At 39.5% G+C, this 20,165-nt stretch overlaps 1 long non-coding RNA gene across 1 annotated transcript; it reads right to left on the bottom strand.

Moving 5' to 3' along the window:
* Positions 1-236: 236 nt before the first annotated feature.
* Positions 237-9,359, bottom strand: LOC134295045 (uncharacterized). Its single transcript, XR_010001618.1, has 2 exons — positions 6,034-9,359; positions 237-2,239 (listed from the first exon to the last, which is right to left on the bottom strand). It is a non-coding gene; the product is annotated as an uncharacterized LOC134295045 (long non-coding RNA).
* Between the last annotated feature and the right edge of the window lie 10,806 nt (positions 9,360-20,165).

Here is a 20,165-nt window from a genome sequence, read left to right on the forward strand (position 1 = left end):
AACGGTTGTGTTGTTAAAGTACGAAGTGTGGAACCCTGCGCAGATGGGGAAGCCTTAGCATTGAACAGTTGTGTTGTTAAAGTGCGAAGTATGGAACCCTGTGCAGATGGGGAAGCCTTAGCATTGAACGGTTGTGTTGTTAAAGTGCGAAGTGTGGAACCCTGTGCAGATGGGGAAGCCTTAGCATTGAACGGTTGTGTTGTTAAAGCATTAAATTACTATATTGTACTACATCATTATATGGTAATATTATTAGTAATATTTATTTACTACATTTATATCCTGCTCTTCTTACCCCGAAGAGGACTCAGAGCGGCTTACAAATCAAATGAACATACAATATATTATTAGCATAACGCAATATGAACATTAAATTACTATATTGTACTATATCATTATATGGTAATATTATTAGTAATAATTTTATAGTAAATAGTAATATTTACTACATTTATATCCCGCTCTTCTTACCCCGCGGTGAGAACTCAGAGCAGGTTACAAATCAAATGAACATACAATATATTATTAGCATAGCACAATATAAGCATTAAATTACTATATTGTACTATATCATTATATGGTAATATTATTAGTAATAATTTTATAGTAAATAGTAATATTTACTACATTTATATCCCTCTCTTCTCACCCCAAAGGGGACTCAGAGCGGCTTACAAATCAAATGAACATACAATATATTATTAGCATAGCACAATATAAGCATTAAATTACTATATTGTACTATATCATTATATGGTAATATTATTAGTAATATTACATTTAATATATAATATATAATTAATATAATTATATTGCATTATTAGTAGTATAATATTGTATTCCATTATAATATTATAATTAGCGGAAGTCGTGTAAGTGGGATTCTATTCTACCAGAATCAGTGCAGATTGCACCTATGAGAACGTTGAATATATAGCATTAGAGAGGCCTGCAATCCACCTGATGACAAATTGGCTGACATTGTCTCCCCTAATTGTCATCAAGCCAAGAAGCATTGAGCATATGAGCATGTGGCCACTCCAGAAGAATTCAGAAGCAAACTCGCGGTGTTTTCGAGGGGTGTTTCCATCTCTGTGTTTGTCTCTTCTCCATGTGCCACGCCGGATGCCCTCCTGGCACTGCCTATATTTAAACCAAGCAGCCTCCGGTCAGGTCATTTGCATGCTTGCTCACGAAACCTTGGAGGGCAGATGCAAGAGGATGTCCTTGCCATAGAGACACACAATTGTGAGATTGCTTGTCATTTTCTTTTGTTGGAATAGGAGTTGTAGTTTGGCAGAGAAGGCTCACGACCTTGTAAAACCACAACTCCCGTGTTTCCATGACATTTAGACACGCCATTTAAAGTGGCGTCAAGCTGTCTTCATTCTGCAAGATAAGCAAAAATTTATGTGCATCATCAATCTCTTTAAATCCAAATAATGAAGTTAGCACTGGAAGTCATATATTCGAAAAAAATTGTGAATGAAAAGACCGAGTTGAAATTATCAGATGGGGTTTCAGTATCTCAAAATATAAATACCGCCTGTGTCTCATTATGCCAAAATATATACAAGATGCATCTGGTAGAATAATTAGAGAAATCTCCTTCAAAAAATGGCTGTGATGAATCATATATTAAAATTTTACAGAGACGGCTATCAGTGCTAACTGTGACTTGAGATCGAGAGAAAAAAAAATGCATTATGCAAAAGCCAAAGAACGTTGAATTTGCAAATATGCCAGGGAGATTGTTGGCGTTTAAGTTATAAAAAGAAACAGAGAGAGAGAGAGAAATAAAGATACAAGAGGGGAAAGAGATAATTGCTGATAATGCAGATATTCAAAAGGTGTTCCACAGATATTCTTCGTTATAGAAAAGGCAACAAATGCTGTTGGTAAAGAAAGAGGAATCCTTAGAGAAACAAAATCTACTGTTTATCTTTTTTTTCATGTCAGGAGCGACTTGAGAAACTGCAAGTCGCTTCTGGTGTGAGAGAATGGGCTGTCTGCAAGGACGTTGCCCAGGAGATGCCACCGGTGGTGTAGTGGGTTAAAGCCTTGCGACTTGAAGGTTGGGTTGCTGACCTGAAGGCTGCCAGGTTCGAATCCAACCCGGGGAGAGTGCGGATGAGCTCCCTCTGTTAGCTCCAGCTCCATGTGGGGACATGAGAGAAGCCTTCCACAAGGATGGTAAAACTGTTTATCTAAAACAGTCAGAGATAGATGTTGAATGCTCCTATAACGGTAGAAGATTAAGATTGGTAAGGTACTTGGGTCAGATAACATATGCTGTTTTATAAATGTTTTGAGGAAGAGGGTTGTTGTATGTTTTCCGGGCTGTATGGCCATGTTCCAGAAGTATTATTAATAATAATAAAAATAGAGTAAAGTAAGCCCTCTTTTTAAGACTGAAAAAGCCCCCCTTGGCTTATACTCGGGTGAGGGTCCTGGTTGGTTATATTTGGGTCAGCTTATACTCGAGAATATATGGTACATTTATTATTTTTCTCTATTATTATTGGTATATATTTATTATTTTTCTCTATTGTTGTGGCTACAATTGCACTTATTTTACTCTATTTTTATTATTATTAATAATAATACATTTATTATTTCACTGTGATATTATTATCATTGCATTTTATTACATGTATTATTTTCCTATATTATTATTATTATTATTTCATGTATTACTTTACTCTATTATTATTAAAAGGATACATAAGCACATGTATTTTATTTACTCTATTATTATTATTATTATTATGATTACATTTATTATTTCACTCTGATCTTATTATTATTATTATTATTGCATTTATTATTTTACTCTATTTATTATTACATGTATTATTTTCCTGTATTTATTATTATTATTATTATTATTATTATTATTATTATTATTACATTTCTTATTTTACTCTATTATTATTAAAAGGTTACATAAGCACATGTACATTGAAGAAGATGAGAATAATGATTTGATCAGAGTTGGACAGTCTTATCTTAAATTTGATCTTGATGTAAATATTCAAAAACATTTAACCTACCGATGCCTTAATTAATGTAATTTTATTGGTATCTATTTTTATTTCTGAAATTTACCACCCTTGGCTTATACTGGAGTCAGTTTTTTTGTGGTAAAATTAGGTGCCTCAGCTTATATTCGGGTCGGCTTATACTCGAGTCTATACGGTATTCTCTCCTGACATTTCGCCCACATCTATGGCAGGCATCCTCAAAGGTTGTGAGGGTGCCTGCCATAGATGTGGGTAAAACATCAGGAGAGAATACTTCTGGAACGTGGCTATACAGCCCGGAAAACTCACAGCAACCCAGTGATTCTGGCCATGAAAGCCATGAAAGCCTTCAACAGCCCTTTTAGTTTCTTCTAACTAAGTGATTTTGTGATTCTGCCAAACACAAGCTCACTCCGTTCTGATATTATGACTATCACATCACCTCTATGTCTACTTGTCTCCAAACTAAACATGCCCAGCCTCCTCAATCATTCGTCTTGAGAGTATTTTGAACATCTTGGTTGCCCTTCTCTGGAGATGTTCCAGCTTGTCGACATCCTTCTTGAACTGTGGTGCTCGGAACTGGACACAGTGTTCCAAGTTGAACACCCTGAGGAACCATGCCTGAACAGTTCAGGGCCACTGAAGTTCAAAAGAGCAAATTTTCGGAAACTGCTACCGTGAGTCGTTTGCAGTCCATAAGCACAAACATCTTTTTGTGATTCTGGAAGGGTCTTTTATGTTCTCGCTCAGCCCAACTCATATTATGGGCCAGAATCTCATCCCCAGTAGGGAATTGCCTCCAAATCGTGCTCCCGTTGTAGCATAAGAACAGAGGATGTGTTAAGGCAGAAAAATTGGAAGGGCACCACTACATAATGCCCTTCCTCCACCAATAATATAGACTGAATTTTTCATGGAGACGGTGAACAGTTTCCCTTGTAGAACAACTTCCATGGCAGGAATGGAGAATGGGTGATCATTTGCACGTGGCTGCAACTCCCAACAGCCCTAGCCAAAACAGCTAGAGTTGAAGGATAATACGAGGGTTGAATGAAAAGTAATGCCTCCACCTTCGTTACTTCAGTTTGGGTGGGAATATTTTAATCAATCCAACACAGAAACAATCCTTAGAATGTGCTCTTTAACTACCACTATTCACTTTTCCACATCATCACCAGACAATTGGATACATTTCTGCCAACGATGAACAAGTTTTCTGAAGCCGTCACAGAAGAAGTTGACACTCTGTTTCCGCAACCAGCATCTCACAGTCCCCATCGTGCACAGGTCTTCCGATAGCCAAGCAAAGCAATAATGTGACCCACACATTCTTGTGAAATGCCCATTATGCTTGAAATTTCTCTCTGAGTGATACGGCGATCGTCCTGAATCAATCTGTCCATCTTTTGCTTGTGAAACTTGGTGGTTGCTGTCACAGAACGTCCAACTCTTCAGACATTCCCACCTCAACATCTTTAATCTTGCTCACCCAGCAATGCATAGGACTCACATCAACACAATCACCACAAACAACTTGCATTCTCTGATGAATCTCCTTTGGGGCGATACCTTCTTCTCTCAAGAATTCAGTGACTGCACGTTGCTTAAGTTGCATTGACTGACCATTTGCACAGGGTTCCATACTTCACAACCGTTCAATGCTGAGGCTTCCCCATCTGTGCAGGGTTCCATACTTTGCATTTCAACAACACAACCATTCAATGCTAAGGCTTCCCCGTCTGCACAGGGTTCCATACTTCGCTCTTTAACAACACAACCATTCAATGCTAAGGCTTCTCCGTCTGCACAGGGTTTCATGCTTCGCACTTTAACAACACAACCGTTCAATGCTAAGGCTTCCCCGTCTGCGCAGGGTTCCATGCTTCGCACTTTAACAACACAACCATTCAATGCTAAGGCTTCCCCGTCTGCGCAGGGTTCCATGCTTCGCACTTTAACAACACAACCATTCAAATGCTAAGGCTTCCCCGTCTGCGCAGGGTTCCATGCTTCGCACTTTAACAACACAACCATTCAATGCTAAGGCTTCCCCGTCTGCGCAGGGTTCCATGCTTCGCACTTTAACAACACAACAGTTCAATGCTAAGGCTTCCCCGTCTGCGCAGGGTTCCATACTTTGCTCTTTAACAACACAGCCATTCAATGCTAAGGCTTCCCGCCAAATGGAACTAACTGTAGAAGGGAGTCTACTGAACAAGCCAGGACCTGCCGCAGACCAGGACTGCCATTTGTTGAGGAGTTACGAAGATGGACCAAAAGGTCCCAGGTTCAAATCCCGGGAATGGAATGAGCGCCCACTGTTAGCCCTAGCTCCTGCCAACCTAGCAGTTCGAAAACATGCAAATGTGAGTAGATCAATAGGTACCGCTCCGGTGGGAAGGCAATGGTGCTCCATGCAGTCATGCCGGCTACATGACCTGGAGATGTCTATGGACAATGCCGGCTCTTCGGTTTAGAAATGGAGAGAAACATCAGGGGAAACCTTTACCTTTTAACCTACAAAGGTGGAGGCCTTACTTTTCATCCAACCCTCATATTTGTATGATTCAGCATTTTGGGTTCCTCCTATCAGACTCAAACCTGGAATGAATTCATCCTTTCATTTAAATGGATGCTATTGTCACCACATGGTTGCTTTAAATTTAACATAGGTGGGCTGGGGAGAAAGGGTGACATATCCTGCTTTGAGCTCTTTAGACGGAAGAAGGGTAATAAATAAGGGTAATAAATAAAACCATGTCCTTTGCTACTGTACTAAACTATCCACAGGCTGGAATGGTCTCTCCCTGCTCCGTCAGTTCATCAGCTTCAATATTTCTTTCCGCAGACTGCTCCTTTGGCTGCCTTGCCTCTCTCCTCCCTCTCCTCCCCTCCAGCTTCCCTTTGTTTATTCTCTTTCCCCCTCTCCCTGCCTTTTTTTGAATCAGCCCTTCTCCATCCCTCTCGCTCACGCCATACCCATAGGCAGGCCTGCAGTGGTGCCCACCTGCCTGTTCCCGTTAGCTTTGCTTCCCATGATGGGTGCCGAGTGACTCCGCTCCTATTTTTCTTTTCCTGCTGAATTGCTTTCCTTGTCGAGGGGGCTCCAGGCCCAGCCAGCCTTGGCGTTCCCTGCAAGGACAGCCCAAGGTCGGTTGCCAAGCACGGCTGCCAAAAGATGCAATGCATGCTGTGTGTGTGTGTGTGTGTGTGTGTCTTTTTCTCCCTGTGGAACATCTCCTAGGGCATGGCTTCTACTCCTTACTCACTGTTGAGCAGGCTGGGCACCACCAGGTGGCAATCGGAGAACTTCCGTGGCATGTGCCGGAGCATCAGGCCATGCCTCCAAATGATAAAAGAAAAACATTGCTGGAATTTTATTTATTTATTTATTTTGCACAAACTCGGCCTTTGCCTTGCACACAAGAAAAAGTAGGAAATTTATTTATTTATTTATTTATTTACCCTGTTTCCCTGAAAATAACACATCCCCAGAAAAATAAGACCTAGTAGAGGTTTTGCTGAATCTATCTATATAAAAAGGTAATGAAATTTCGGCCTAGGACAAAACAACAAAACTACACATCCCAGAAACACTAAACTTGGCAGCACAACCCCTCATCCATGCCTCTATGTTCATACAACAAAAAACAAAAGAAAAATAAAGTCCTAATTAGAGGGAGAGGAATAATTGTTTTTATCCAATTGCTGCCAGTTAGAAGGCTAAGCTCCGCCCACTTGGTCTCCTAGCAACCCACGCAGCCCAGGGGACAGGAAGAGTTAGGCCTCACTTAGGCCTCTTCCACACTGCCTATAAAATACAGATTATCTGATTTGAACTGGATTATATGGCAGTGTAGACTCAAGGGCCCTTCCACACAGCTATATAATCCATTTATAATCTCATATTATCTGCTTTGAACTGGATTATCTTGACTCCACACTGCCATATAATCCACTTCAGTGTGCAGTCGGACACAACTGGACTTAATGTCAGGAGAAAACCTTTACCCTTTACCTTAACTACCACCAATTCTTCAATACTTTATTTCCCATACCACCATACTTTGCCACAGCAACGCGTGGCCGGGCACAGCTAGTTGCTAAATATAAGGCCTCTCCTGAAAGTAAGACCTAGCAAAGTTTTTGTTTGGAAGCATGCAGGATTGTTGTACATGGAAATAAAGGTAGGAACAAGAAATAATAATAATAATAATAATATAATAACTTTATTCTTGTATCCCACCTCCATCTCCCAGAAGGGACTCAGGGCAGCTTACACAGGGACAAGCCCAACAACAACATAAATTTACATATGAACAGAAATTTAAAACAGTAATTTAAAAACAGTATAGCAATAAAATATAATATAGAAATTCTTGAAAGGATTCACAGTTTGGTTATGCTGGTTTGTGATGACAACTACTGTACAGTAGATAATAAATTTTCATTTTTTAAACATTCAACCATAAACGTGAATTTTTCTTTGTGGAAAAATAAGACATCCCCTGAAAATAAGACCTAGCGCCTCTTTGGGAGCAAAAATTAATATACGACACTGTCTTATTTTTGGGGAAACAAGGTATTATTTAATACATTTATATCCCGCCCTTTGGAGCATCAGGCCATGCCTCCAAATGATAAAAGAAAACATTGCTGGAATTTTATTTATTTATTTATTTATTTTGCACAAACTCAGCCTTTGCCTTGCACACAAGAAAAAGTAGGAAAATTATTTATTTATTTATTTATTTATTTATTTAATACATTTATATCCCGCCCTTTGGAGCATCAGGCCATGCCTCCAAATGATAAAAGAATAACATTGCTGGAATTTTATTTATTTATTTATTTATTTTGCACAAACTCAGCCTTTGCTTCAAGTCAACCTTCAAGTCACAAGGCTTTAACCCACTATGCCATCAGGGGCTCCATAGAGTGAATGGTGACTCTGGCCACCTTAATTAGCATTGAATAGCCTTGCAGATTCAACACCTGGCTGCTTCCTGCCTGGGGGAATCCTTTGTTGGGAGGTGTTAGCTGGCCCTGATTGTTTCCAGCCTGGAATTCCCCTGTTTTCTGAGTGCTGTTCTTTATTTTCTTCGTGGGTCTGTAGATAGTTTGTAGGTTGTGTTTCTTCATCAGCTTCCCTTTGTGGCCAGTGGTTCCCTTGAAGTATGGCAAGAACACTTTTCCTCGGGGTGGGTCTTTGTCCTTTCTCGTGTGACTTTTTCCATACAGATTGGGTGATTCGACTTGTATATGTGATAGCTGCTGCTTTACTTTAGGGACTACAACACGGAGCAATGGATTCGCCTAAACCAGGGGTCCCCAAACTAAGGCTCGGGGGCCGGATGTGGCCCTCCAAGGTAATTTACCTGGCCCCCGCCCTCATTTATAATATAATATTTTTATATCAGTTTTAATAATATAATATATTGTATATACATGTAATATTGATAATAATATTATCATTTTATACAATATAATACTAACAATAATGCCATATAATAATATTAATTATATGTTATATATTACATATAATATTACAGTATAGTGGTATAGTTCAATATAGTATAATGCTAATATTGTGCTATGCTAATGATATAATATATTGTATGTATTACAGCTGCTCTGAGTTCCCTCCGGGGTGAGAACAGTGGGATATAAATGTAGTAAATAAATGTAGTAAATAAATAAATAAATAATTTTGGACTTCGGCTCGCCCAAAGTCTGAAATGACTTGAAGACACACAACAACAACAATCCTAATTAACCTGACTATCTCATTGGCCAGAAGCAGGCTCACACTTCCTATTGAAATCCTGATAGGTTTATGTTGGTTAGAATTATTTTCATTTTTAAATATTGTATTGTTCTTTCATTGTTATTGTTGTTTTTTGCACTACAAATAAGACATGTGCAGTGTGCATAGGAATTTGTTCGGTTTTTTTCTCCAAATGATAATTCGGCCCCTCAACAGTCTGAAGGATTGTGGACCGGCCCTCTGCTTTAAAAGTTTGAGGACCCCTGGCCTAAACATTAAGAGAGAATCCAAGATTAGGAAGAGCGGGAATTCCAATCTAGAAAGGACCGCTTATAGTCCTTCTGTTTGCTGTCCATGGTCCTGAAACTAAAGGCCAACCCTCCTCCTTCCATTCTAAATATCTTTCCTGCTCAGTGCTAACTGTGTCTATTTTACATCCACCATTTGCTAGTAATTGCATTCATTATTAGTGTTTTTTAATTTAATTTGTCACAGCTGTGTTCAGTGTGTGTTCCCCATTCCCACTGAGCTGCCTTTTGTTGCCTTTGTAACCTTATTCCAGTGTTTCATATTCAGAACTGAAATCTTTGTGTTGTCGAAGGCTTTCATGGCCAGGATCACAGGGTTGTTGTATGTTTTCCGGGCTGTCTGGCCATGTTCTAGAAGTATTCTCTCCTGACGTTTCACCCACATCCATGGCATCCTCAGAGGTTGTGAGGTATGGATAACTAAGCAAGAAAGGTTTATATATATTTATTTCCATCATTTCTATCCCGCCCTTCTCACCCGAAGGGACTCAGGGTGGCTCACAATCTGGCCAAATTCAATGCCAATATACAATACAAAAAGATAAAACTTAAGCAATTAAAACAATTAGGTAATTTAACAAAATACAATAAATAGATTTAAAACCATCTATATATATAAAAAGGTAATGAAATTTCGGCCCAGGACAAAACAACAAAACTACACATCCCAGAAACACTAAGCTTGGCAGCACAACCCCTCATCCATGCCTCTACGTTCATACAACAAAAAGAAAACAAAAAATAAAGTCCTAATTAGAGGGAGAGTAATAATTGTTTTTATCCAATTGCTGCCATTTAGAAGGCTAAGCTCCACCCACTTGGTCTCCTAGCAACCCACTCAGCCCAGGGGATAGGCAGACTTAAGCCTCACTTAGGCCTCTTCCACACTGCCTTTAAAATACAGATTATCTGATTTTAACTGGATTATATGGCAGTGTAGACTCAAGGCCCTTCCACACAGCTATATAACCCATTTATAATGGACTTAATGTCAGGGGAAAACCTTTACCCTTTACCTTAACTACCACCAATTCCTGAAGACTTTATTTCCCATACCACCAGACTTCGCCACAGCAACGCATGGCCGGGCACAGCTAGTCTATATATATAAAAGAGTGATGGCATCACGGCAATTCACAAAACAACAAAAGTACAGGCCCCCCAACCTCAAAATTTGACAACACAACCCATCATCCACGCCTCAAGGTTGATACAACAAAAAGAAAAGAAAAATAAAGTCCTAATTAGAGGGAGAGCAATAATTTTTTTTATCCAATTGCTGCCAGTTTAGAGGGCTAATCTCTGCCCACTTGGTTGCCTAGCAACCAAAGGACAGCCAGGTTTCAGTTAGGGGACAGGCAGATTTAGGCCTCACTTAGAATTCTTCCACAGATTATCTAATTTGCACTGGATTATATGGCAGTGTAAACTCAAGGCCCTTCCACACAGCTATATAACCCATTTATAATCTTATATTATCTGCTTTGAACTGGATTATCTTGACTCCACACTGCCATATAATCCACTTCAGTGTGCATTTTATACAGCTGTGAAGAAGGGGCCTCAGATAATCCAGTTCTAAGCAGATAATTTAAGATTATCAATATACAGTAGAGTCTCACTTATCCAACGTAAACAGGCCGGCAGGATAAGTGAATATGTTGGATAATAAGAAGGGATTCAGGAAAAGCCAATTAAACATCAAATTAGGTAATCGTTATACAAATTAAGCACCAAAACATCATGTTTTACAACAAATTTGACAGAAAAAGTAGTTCCATGCGCAGTAATGCTATGTAGTATTTACAGTAGAGTCTCACTTATCCAACACTCGCTTATCCAACGTTCTGGATTATCCAACACATTTTTGTAGTCAATGCTTTCAATATATCGTGATATTTTGGTGCTAAATTCATAAATACAGTAATTACTATATAGCATTACTGTGTACTGAACTACTTTTTCTGACAAATTTGTTGTCTAACATGATGTTTTGGTGCTTAATTTGTAAAATCATAACTTAATTTAAACCATCAAATTAAGTTATGATTTTACCAATTAAGCACCAAAACATCCATGTTAGACAACAAATTTGTCAGAAAAAGTAGTTCAGTACACAGTAATGCTATATAGTAATTACTGTATTTACTGAATTTAGCCACCAAAATATCACGAATAATTGAAAAGCACTTGACTACAAAAACATGATTACCGTTGGATAATCCAGAACGTTGGATAAGCGAATGTTGGATAAGTGAGATTCTTCTTTAATATGAAATAATTACTCGGATAGAATAATGCAGAACAATATAATCTCTAAAACCAGGACAGTAAATAAACAGGGGAATTCCACACAGGAAACAATCAGGGCCAGCTAACACCTCCCAACAAAGTATTCCCATCATCAAAGTCTGGCAAATCCTGTTTTCTCAGGGCCACAGACAGTAGAAGCACATAAAATATCGCAAACAACACCACTCTGAAAACAAGGGAATTCCAGACAGGAAACAATCAGGGCCAGCTAACACCTCCCAACAAAGTATTCCCATCATCAAAGTCTGGAAAATCCTCTGTTTTCTCAGGGCCACAGACAGTAGAAGCACATAAAATATCGCAAACAACACCACCCTGAAAACAAGGGAATTCCAGACAGGAAACAATCAGGGCCAGCTAACACCTCCCAACAAAAAATTCACTCAGGGAGGAAACAGCCAGGCTTTAAAGCTGCAAGGCCATTACATCCTAATCATTTTTCCTAATTGCAGCATTCATACTTGCCTCCAACAAACAAACAAAAAAACCAATCAGAAATATTGTATATTCACAACCTTTAGGAAATAATATCCCCTGATGGCGCAGCGTGTTAAAGCGCTGAACTGCTGAACTTCTGGACCGAAAGGCCACAGGTTTGAATTGGGGGAGCGGAGAGAGCCCCCACTGTTAGCTCCAGCTTCTGCCAACCCAGAAGTTCGAAAACATGCAAATGTGAGTGCATCAATAGGTACTGCTCTGGCGGGAAGGTAACACCGCTCCATGTAGTCATCCCACATGACCTTGGAGGAGTCTACGGACAACGCCGGCTCTTCGGCTTAGAAATGGAGATGAGCACCAACCTCCAGAGTCAGACACGACTGGACTTAATGTCTGGGGAAAACCTTTACCCTTGACCTTAACTACCACCAATTCCTCAATACTTTATTTCCCAGACCACCAGACTTCGCCACAGCAACGCGTGGCCGGGCACAGCTAGTACATTATAAAATACTTGAGCCATATACTGAACAAAATCTGGCTACCAGTATTAAAAAAACTCAACAATCAGAACAGTAAATAAGAAGCAACACTCTGAAAACAGAGGAGTTCCAGACATGAATTAACCAGGGGCAGCTAACGACTCTAAACAATGGATGCCCCCAGGCAGGAAGAAGCCAGGAGATGAAGCTATTCAATGCTAATCAAGGTGATTAACCTGTGAGTTTTCCAGGCTGTATGGCCATGTTCTAGAAGCATTCTCTCCTGACATTTCACCCACATCTATGACAGGCATCCTCAGAGGTTGTGAGGTCTGTTGGAAGGTTTGTTGGTGGCCAAACTGGGAAGTGAGACTAAACAAGGCAAACCTCTTGCATCTTATTGAGCCTGTGCTGATGCTGTGTAAGTTGGATTTATTTTCTCTGCTGCCAACACAATATTTCATGCTGCAATTCATTGCACTTGGCTATTGTGTTTTGACTATGGTCTTTTTAAATATTTTATGGTTTTGTGAGCTGGCCATAGAACATTGTTATTGGGAGGCCTATATAAATAACGATTTAAAAAACAAAACAAAACAAGGGCTTAAAATCTTAGGAACCCAAAACTGCTTTAGGCTCAGAGCCAGTGGTAAGAGACTAAGGCAAAATCCTATTAAATCAATTCCTGAATGTGATGTAAACACATATGCAAATCTTGCTAATTAAATGGACTTACTCTGGTTTGGAACAGAAAAAGGCTTGAAACAAAGAAGTTACAGTGGACCAGCTGTTTTTTCACAGCAAATTGCCCATAGCTTTTTGAAAATGATTAAGGAATGTGCTGTATATACTCGAGTATAAGCCTAGTTTTTCAGCCCTTTTTTTAGGACTAAAAAAGGCCCCCTCGGCTTATACTCGGGTGAGGATCCTGATTGGCTTATATTTGGGTCAGCTTATACTCGAAAATATATGGTACAGCCCGAAAGACATACAACAACCATATGGTACATTTATTATTTTTCTCTGTTATTATTGGTATTAATACATTTATTATTTTATTCTATTAATTATTATTATTACATTTATTATTTTACTCTATTATTGTTGTTACTTTTACATTTATTTTACTCTATTTTTATTATTAATACATGTATTATTTTACTCTATTTTTACATTTATTATTTTACGGCATTTATTATTATTATTATTATTATTATTATTACATTGATTATTTCACTCTATGATTATTAAAAGGATACATAAACACATTTACATTGAAGAAGATGAAAATAATGATTTAATTAGAGTTGAATATCTTAAATTCCAGTTTGATGTAAAGATCCCAAAACATTTAAACGACTGGTGCCTCAATTAATGTAAATGTATTGGTACAGTAGAGTCTCACTTATCCAACATAAACAGGCCAGCAGAATGTTGGATAAGCGAATATGTTGGATAACAAGGAGGGATTAAGAAAAAGCCTATCAAACATCAAATTAAGTGATGATTTTACAAATTGAGCACCAAAACATCATGTTATACAACAAATTTGACAGAAAAAGTAGTTCAATATGCAGTAAAGCTACGCAGTAATTACTGTATTTACGAATTTAGCACCAAAATATCACGATGTATTTACCACCCTCGGCTTATACTCGAGTCAATGTTTTCCCAGATTTCTTGTGGTAAAATTAGGTGCCTTGGCTTATATTTGGGTCGGCTTATACTCGAGAAAATATGGTAATTTTATTGGTATCTCGGCTTATACTCGAGTCAATGTTTTCCCAGATTTCTTGTGCTAAAATTAGGTGCCTTGGCTTATATTTGGGTCGACTTATACTCGAGAAAATACGGCAATTTTATTGGTATCTCGGCTTATACTGGAGTCAATGTTTTCCCAGTTTTTTTATGGTAAAATTAGGTGCCTCGGCTTATATTCGGGTCGGCTTATACTCGAGTATATATGGTAAATCTCCAGACAGCATAGGGACTGGGCCTTTTGCACATGGCATAAACAACAAGGAGCATGTGCAGAGTGCTTTCCCTTTCATCCCATTGAGTCGTGGGCTTACACCCAACAAGCAAAGCCGTGCCAGATGCACCGGGATCCTGTGAGTTAAGAAACTGTCAGCCACAGATCCATTCAGGGAGATTTTTAGCATGCACATTTCCAGTGGATGATGAATGACTCAATTCGTGTGATTTATTGGTTCGTTCTTCCAGACCAACATTATTCATCTTTTAAATCCTTATTACGAACCTCATTTGGAGCATTTGCAAATCTGCCCCCATGGAAAACAAATCCTGTGAGAAAATAAACGCTGGAAGAATATTTAGACTGGAAAAGAGAAGATGGGGGGAGTGGTATGAGATATAGGGGTGGGGAAGAGAGACCTCTTAGGGTGCCTCAAAAAGGATTTGCACATGGCAGAGGGGAAAAAAACTGTTTTCTTTTTGCTGTGAAGAACTAGACCAAACAGAGTTGAATTATACAAGGGTTGAATGAAAAGTAATGCCTCCACCTTCGTTACTTCAGTTTGGATGGGAATATTTTAATAAATCAAATGCAGAAATAATCCTTAGAATGTGGTCTTTAACTATCACTATTCACTTTTCCACATAATCACCAGACAATTGGATACATTTCTGCCAACTATGAACACGTTTTCTGAAGTCGTCACGGGAAGATGTCAACACTCGGTTTCCACAACCGGCGTCCCACAGTCCCCATTGTGCACAGATCTTCCGATCACCATGCAAAGCAATAATGTGACCCACACATTCTTGTGAAATGCCAATTGTGCTTGAAATTTCTCTCTGAGGGATACAACGATCGTCCTAAATCAATCTGTCAACCTTTTGCTTGTGAAACTCAGTGGTTGCTGTCACAGGACGTTCAACTCTTTCTTTGTCACGCAAGTCAGATGTTCCTACCTCAACCTCTTTAACCTCACATCAACACAATCACCATAAACAGCTTGCATTCTCTGCTGAATCTCCTTTGGGGTGGCACCTTCTGCGGTGAAGAATTCAATGACTGCACATTGCTTAAGTCGCATTGACCGACCGTCTGCGCAGGGTTCCATACTTTGCACTTTAACAACACAACCGTTCAATGCTCAGGCTTCCCCATCTGCACATGGTTCCATAATTTGCACTTTAACAACACAACCGTTGAATGCTAAGGCTTCTCAGTCTGCACAGGGTTCCATACTTCACACTTTAACAACACAACCGTTCAATGCTAAGGCTTCCCATTCTGCGCAGGGTTCCATACTTCACACTTTAACAACACAACCGTTCAAGGCTAAGGCTTCCCATTCTGCGCAGGGTTCCATACTTCACACTTTAACAACACAACCGTTCAAGGCTAAGGCTTCCCATTCTGCGCAGGGTTCCATACTTCGCACTTTAACAACACAACTGTTCAATGCTAAGGCTTCCTGCCAAATGGAACTGTAGAGGAGAGTCTACTGAACAAGCCAGTACCTGCCGCAGACCAGGACTGTCATCTGTTGAGGTGTTACGAAGGTGGAGGCATTACTTTTCATTCAACCCTCGTACAACGGTGCTTTGGTTTGCAACTATCTGGCTGCCTCCTTCCTTTGGCCAAAAGTTTAGGCCTTTGGAAGAAACACTGGGCCACTATGGCCGCTGCACTCCAGGCCCTAAGCGATGACATTGTTGTTGCTCTTGTTGTTGCTGTCAAGTATGAAATGTATTTGCTAATTGCTTTCCGCCCACCAGGACTTCCCCAAGTGATGCCAATAGACTCTATAAATTACACCGTTCGAAAGCACAGCGCTCGCAGTTTTATAAACCAAAGGCCATGCAAAAGAATAACAGTTTTGACCACTGCAATGGAAGGTCAACAAGAGGCAGCACAAACGTACAAAAGCTGCATCTGCAGCGTCTATGACTTGCTGGCTCACTTATGGGATGGGGTGAAAGGGTATGGAATATAGGATCCTGAAAAAGGGCTGGCAGCCAGAACAGAAGTGATCTATGTGGCAGTGTTATGCTATGTTACACAGAATGTCAGACTTGTGAAAAAATTCATCAACTTGTAAAAAGAGGAGGCATGGTGAGAAGGAGTTCATTTCCCTTCCCTCTTTGGAGTCTCCCTCTCCACTGCATTTTCTCCCTAGAGAAGGAGTCTCCCTTGGCTATCTTTTCAGCACCAAAAGAAAGTTTTTAACTGCTACAGGCTATTTAATCATCATATCCAGACTTAGGTTTTGCGTGTGCATATTTGCGCTCAATTTTGTGCTTTAAATTGCTCATGTAAATAGCATGCCCACAGGGGCGGTTCAACCGTGAGGCAAATTAGGCAGTTGCCTGTGGCACCATCCTCTAGGGGGCGCAATTGAGGTGCTCCCACATGCGCACATCCCTCCTTATTATCCAACATTTTTGCTTATCCAATGCTTTTATTTTTCAGTGATTGGTTTGGGGTGGTGGGACGCCAAAATTCTGTTCGCTTACACTTGAAAATTACCTAGGGCCGGCCCTGTATGCCCACACTTGAAATATCTATCTCAGTATGATATTATTTATTTATCATGTCAGAAGTAAATTGAGGGTACAGTTATCATGTATTTAAAAATACAACATTAAAAACTTGGCATTATATTACGTGTCCTTGGACCAGAAGCTGGCCACTTGGGAGTGCCTCTGGCGTCACTGTGAGAAGGTCCTCCGCTGTGCATGTGGCAGGGTTCAGGCTGCATTGTAGTCAGTGGTCTGAGGTTTGCTCTTCTCCACACTCGCATGTCATAAACTCCACTTTGTAAACCCATTTCTTAATATTGACTCTTCACCTCGTGGTGCCAGAGCACGGTCTGTTCAGAGCCTTCCAAGTCGCTCAGTCTTTTGTGTGCCATGGAGGGAGTCTCTCATTCTGTATCAGCCATGGATTGAGGTTCCAGGTTTTAACCTGCCACTTTTGGACTCTCACTTGCTGAGGTGTTCCTGCGAGTGTCTCTGAAGATCTTAGCTGTTTCTTGATTTAAGGCGTTGGCATGCTGGTTGGTATCCGAATAGAGGATTGGCCAGAGATGTCAATGCCTTGGTCCTTTCGTTATTGGCTGCTATTTCCCTAGGGATGTCAGGTGGTGCAATACCAGCTAAACAGTATAATTTTTCCAGTGGTGTTGGGCATAGACATCATGTGATGATGCAGCATGTCTCATTAAGAGCCACGTTCACTATTTTAACACTGGGCATTCGTATTCAGCAGCAGAATGGCATAGCGCAAGAAGTCTTCACTGTGTCCGGTTGTGATCTCCGGGTTGTGCCAGTCAGCTTTCGTATGATATTATTTCTAGCACCCACTTTTGCTTGATATTCAAGTCAGAGAGTGATCCAGAGTTCTGTTATTATCATTTAGCAGATGATATGTACTTCGTGGGGTGGTGTATATTCATAGGAAAGCTGTGGCAATGCTGGGAAGGGAGGAAGCATTTGTTGTTGAAACTTCTTGAGTCAACCGAGTTGATATCTTTTGGCATTTTCCATCCTTGAACTACCGTATGTGACATCTTCCAAATCTATGTTTTCTTAAAATACAGTGATATCCTCCATGTTAGTGGGACATTCAATCTGCTCCAGGTATTACTCTCAACTTTAAAGGAGCCGTTCAAAGTATTCCACCAGATACTTGCAATATTTTTGATAATTCCTTTAAATATCAGACTAAAACCCAGAGCGCAGTCAGTGCTCCTCTGACATGGGAGCTACCAAATCTTGAGATGTTCTTCATTCACCATTTCCATTTGAAAAGTTTTTTTGTATAACCTTGCTCAGAAATCCATATATATTTGTGCGCACATTCCTCCTGTGACTATTTCTCAAAAACAATTTTCCTAATACTGTATATCACATTTTAGTGTCAGTTTCAAGAATATATGCATTTCAACGTCATGGTTCCAGCGAGTGACAGACAAAATGTATCCAATTGGTGTTGTCTCCTTTTCGCAATCATTTTGTCCCATTTGCACATCAGTTGCTGTTTTCTTTTATTTTCTTTTTTTAAAAACACTATTCAAACCGGAACTGTGAATTTTAGCATGCACATTTCTCCTAATGTACATCTACGTACATAATTATGCCTTAACACACCTTTTCAGGCAACCAGTTTCACCCACAAAGACAATGTTATTTTTGCAAATGTATGCTTTTTTGTACAGGCCCCCAGTGGCACAGCATGTTAAAGTGCTGAGCTGCTGAATTTGCGGACCGAAAGATCGCAGGTTCGAATCCGGGGGCAGGGTGAGCTCCTGCTGTTAGCCCCAGCTTCTGCCAAACTAGCAGTTCGAAAACATGCAAATGTGAGTAGATCAATAGGTACCGCTCCGGCGGGAAGGCAACAACGCTCCATGCAGTCATGCTGGCCACATGACCTTGGAAGTGTCTACGGACAACACCGGCCCGCTCATCTTGGAAATGGAGATGAGCACCAACCCCAAGAGTCGGACATGACTGGGGAAATCTTTTTTAAAAAAATATTTTTATTAAGGTTTTTATCATATGAAATAAAGTAAATTAACATCGGAAGAGTGGGAACATTTTGATTATATAGAAAGTAGGAAAACAGAAAAGGAAGAAAAAGAAAATGAAGAAAAATAAAAAATAAAAGAAAATAAAAATAATTAAAAATTAAAAAAATAAAAATTTGTTGACTTCTTACTTTGATAGTCCTATAGTCCATTTTCAGTCAATGTGTTCTTGTTTTAAATCTACTGTATATACTCGAGTATAAGCCTAGTTTTTCAGCCCTTTTTTAAGGCTGAGAAAGCTCCCCTCGGCTTATACTCGAGTGAGGATCCCGGCTGGCTTATGTTTGGGTCGGCTTATACTCAAGTATATAGGTAATCAGACAGTCTTATCTTATTAAAGTCTTCTTCTTCTTCTTCTTCTTCTTCTTCTTCTTCTTATTATTATTATTATCATAAATTACAATTTTATGTAAACATTCAAACACATTTAACTTATTGATGCCTCAAATAATGTAATTTTATTAGTACAGTAGAGTCACACTTATCCAAGCCTCGCTTGTCCAAGTTTCTGGATTATCCAAGGCATTTTTGTAGTCAATGTTTTCAATATATCGTGATATTTTGGTGCTAAATTCGTAAATACAGTAATTACAAGCTAACATTACTGTGTATTGAACTGCTTTTTTGTCAAATTTGTTGTAAAACATGATGTTTTGGTGCTTAATTTGTAAAATCATAACACAGCTCGGGCTGTGGCGCAGGCTGGAGAGCAGCTGCAATGAATCACTGCAATGAATCACTCTGACCAGGAGGTCATGAGTCCGAGGCCCGCTCGGAGCCTATGTTTGTCTTGTCTTTGTTCTATGTTAAAAGGCATTGAATGTTTGCCTATATGTGTAATGTGATCCGCCCTGAGTCCCCTTTGGGGTGAGAAGGGCAGTATATAAATGCTGTAAATAAATAATAAATAAATAAAATAATTTGATGTTTAATACGCTTTTCCTTAATCCCTCTTTATTATCCAAGATATTCACTTATCCAAGCTTCTGCTGGCCCGTTTAGCTTGGATAAGTGAGACTCTACTGTATCTATATTTATTTTTATTTTTGAAATTTTCCAGTAGCTGCTGCATTTCCCACCCTCAACTTATACTCGAGTCAATAGGTTTTCCCAGTTTTGTGATAAAATTTGGTGCCTCAGCTTATATTCAGGTTGGCTTATACTTGAGTATATACGGTACTTCTCCTCTGTTTTCTTCTTTACCTTCGGATTGCATACTTTCAACAAAAGAGGAGAAACCTTTACCTTCCGTACTATGAATGAAAAAGAAAATT

Source organism: Anolis carolinensis, unplaced genomic scaffold (genome assembly GCF_035594765.1).
Source record: "Anolis carolinensis isolate JA03-04 unplaced genomic scaffold, rAnoCar3.1.pri scaffold_63, whole genome shotgun sequence".
Taxonomy (NCBI): domain Eukaryota; kingdom Metazoa; phylum Chordata; class Lepidosauria; order Squamata; family Dactyloidae; genus Anolis; species Anolis carolinensis.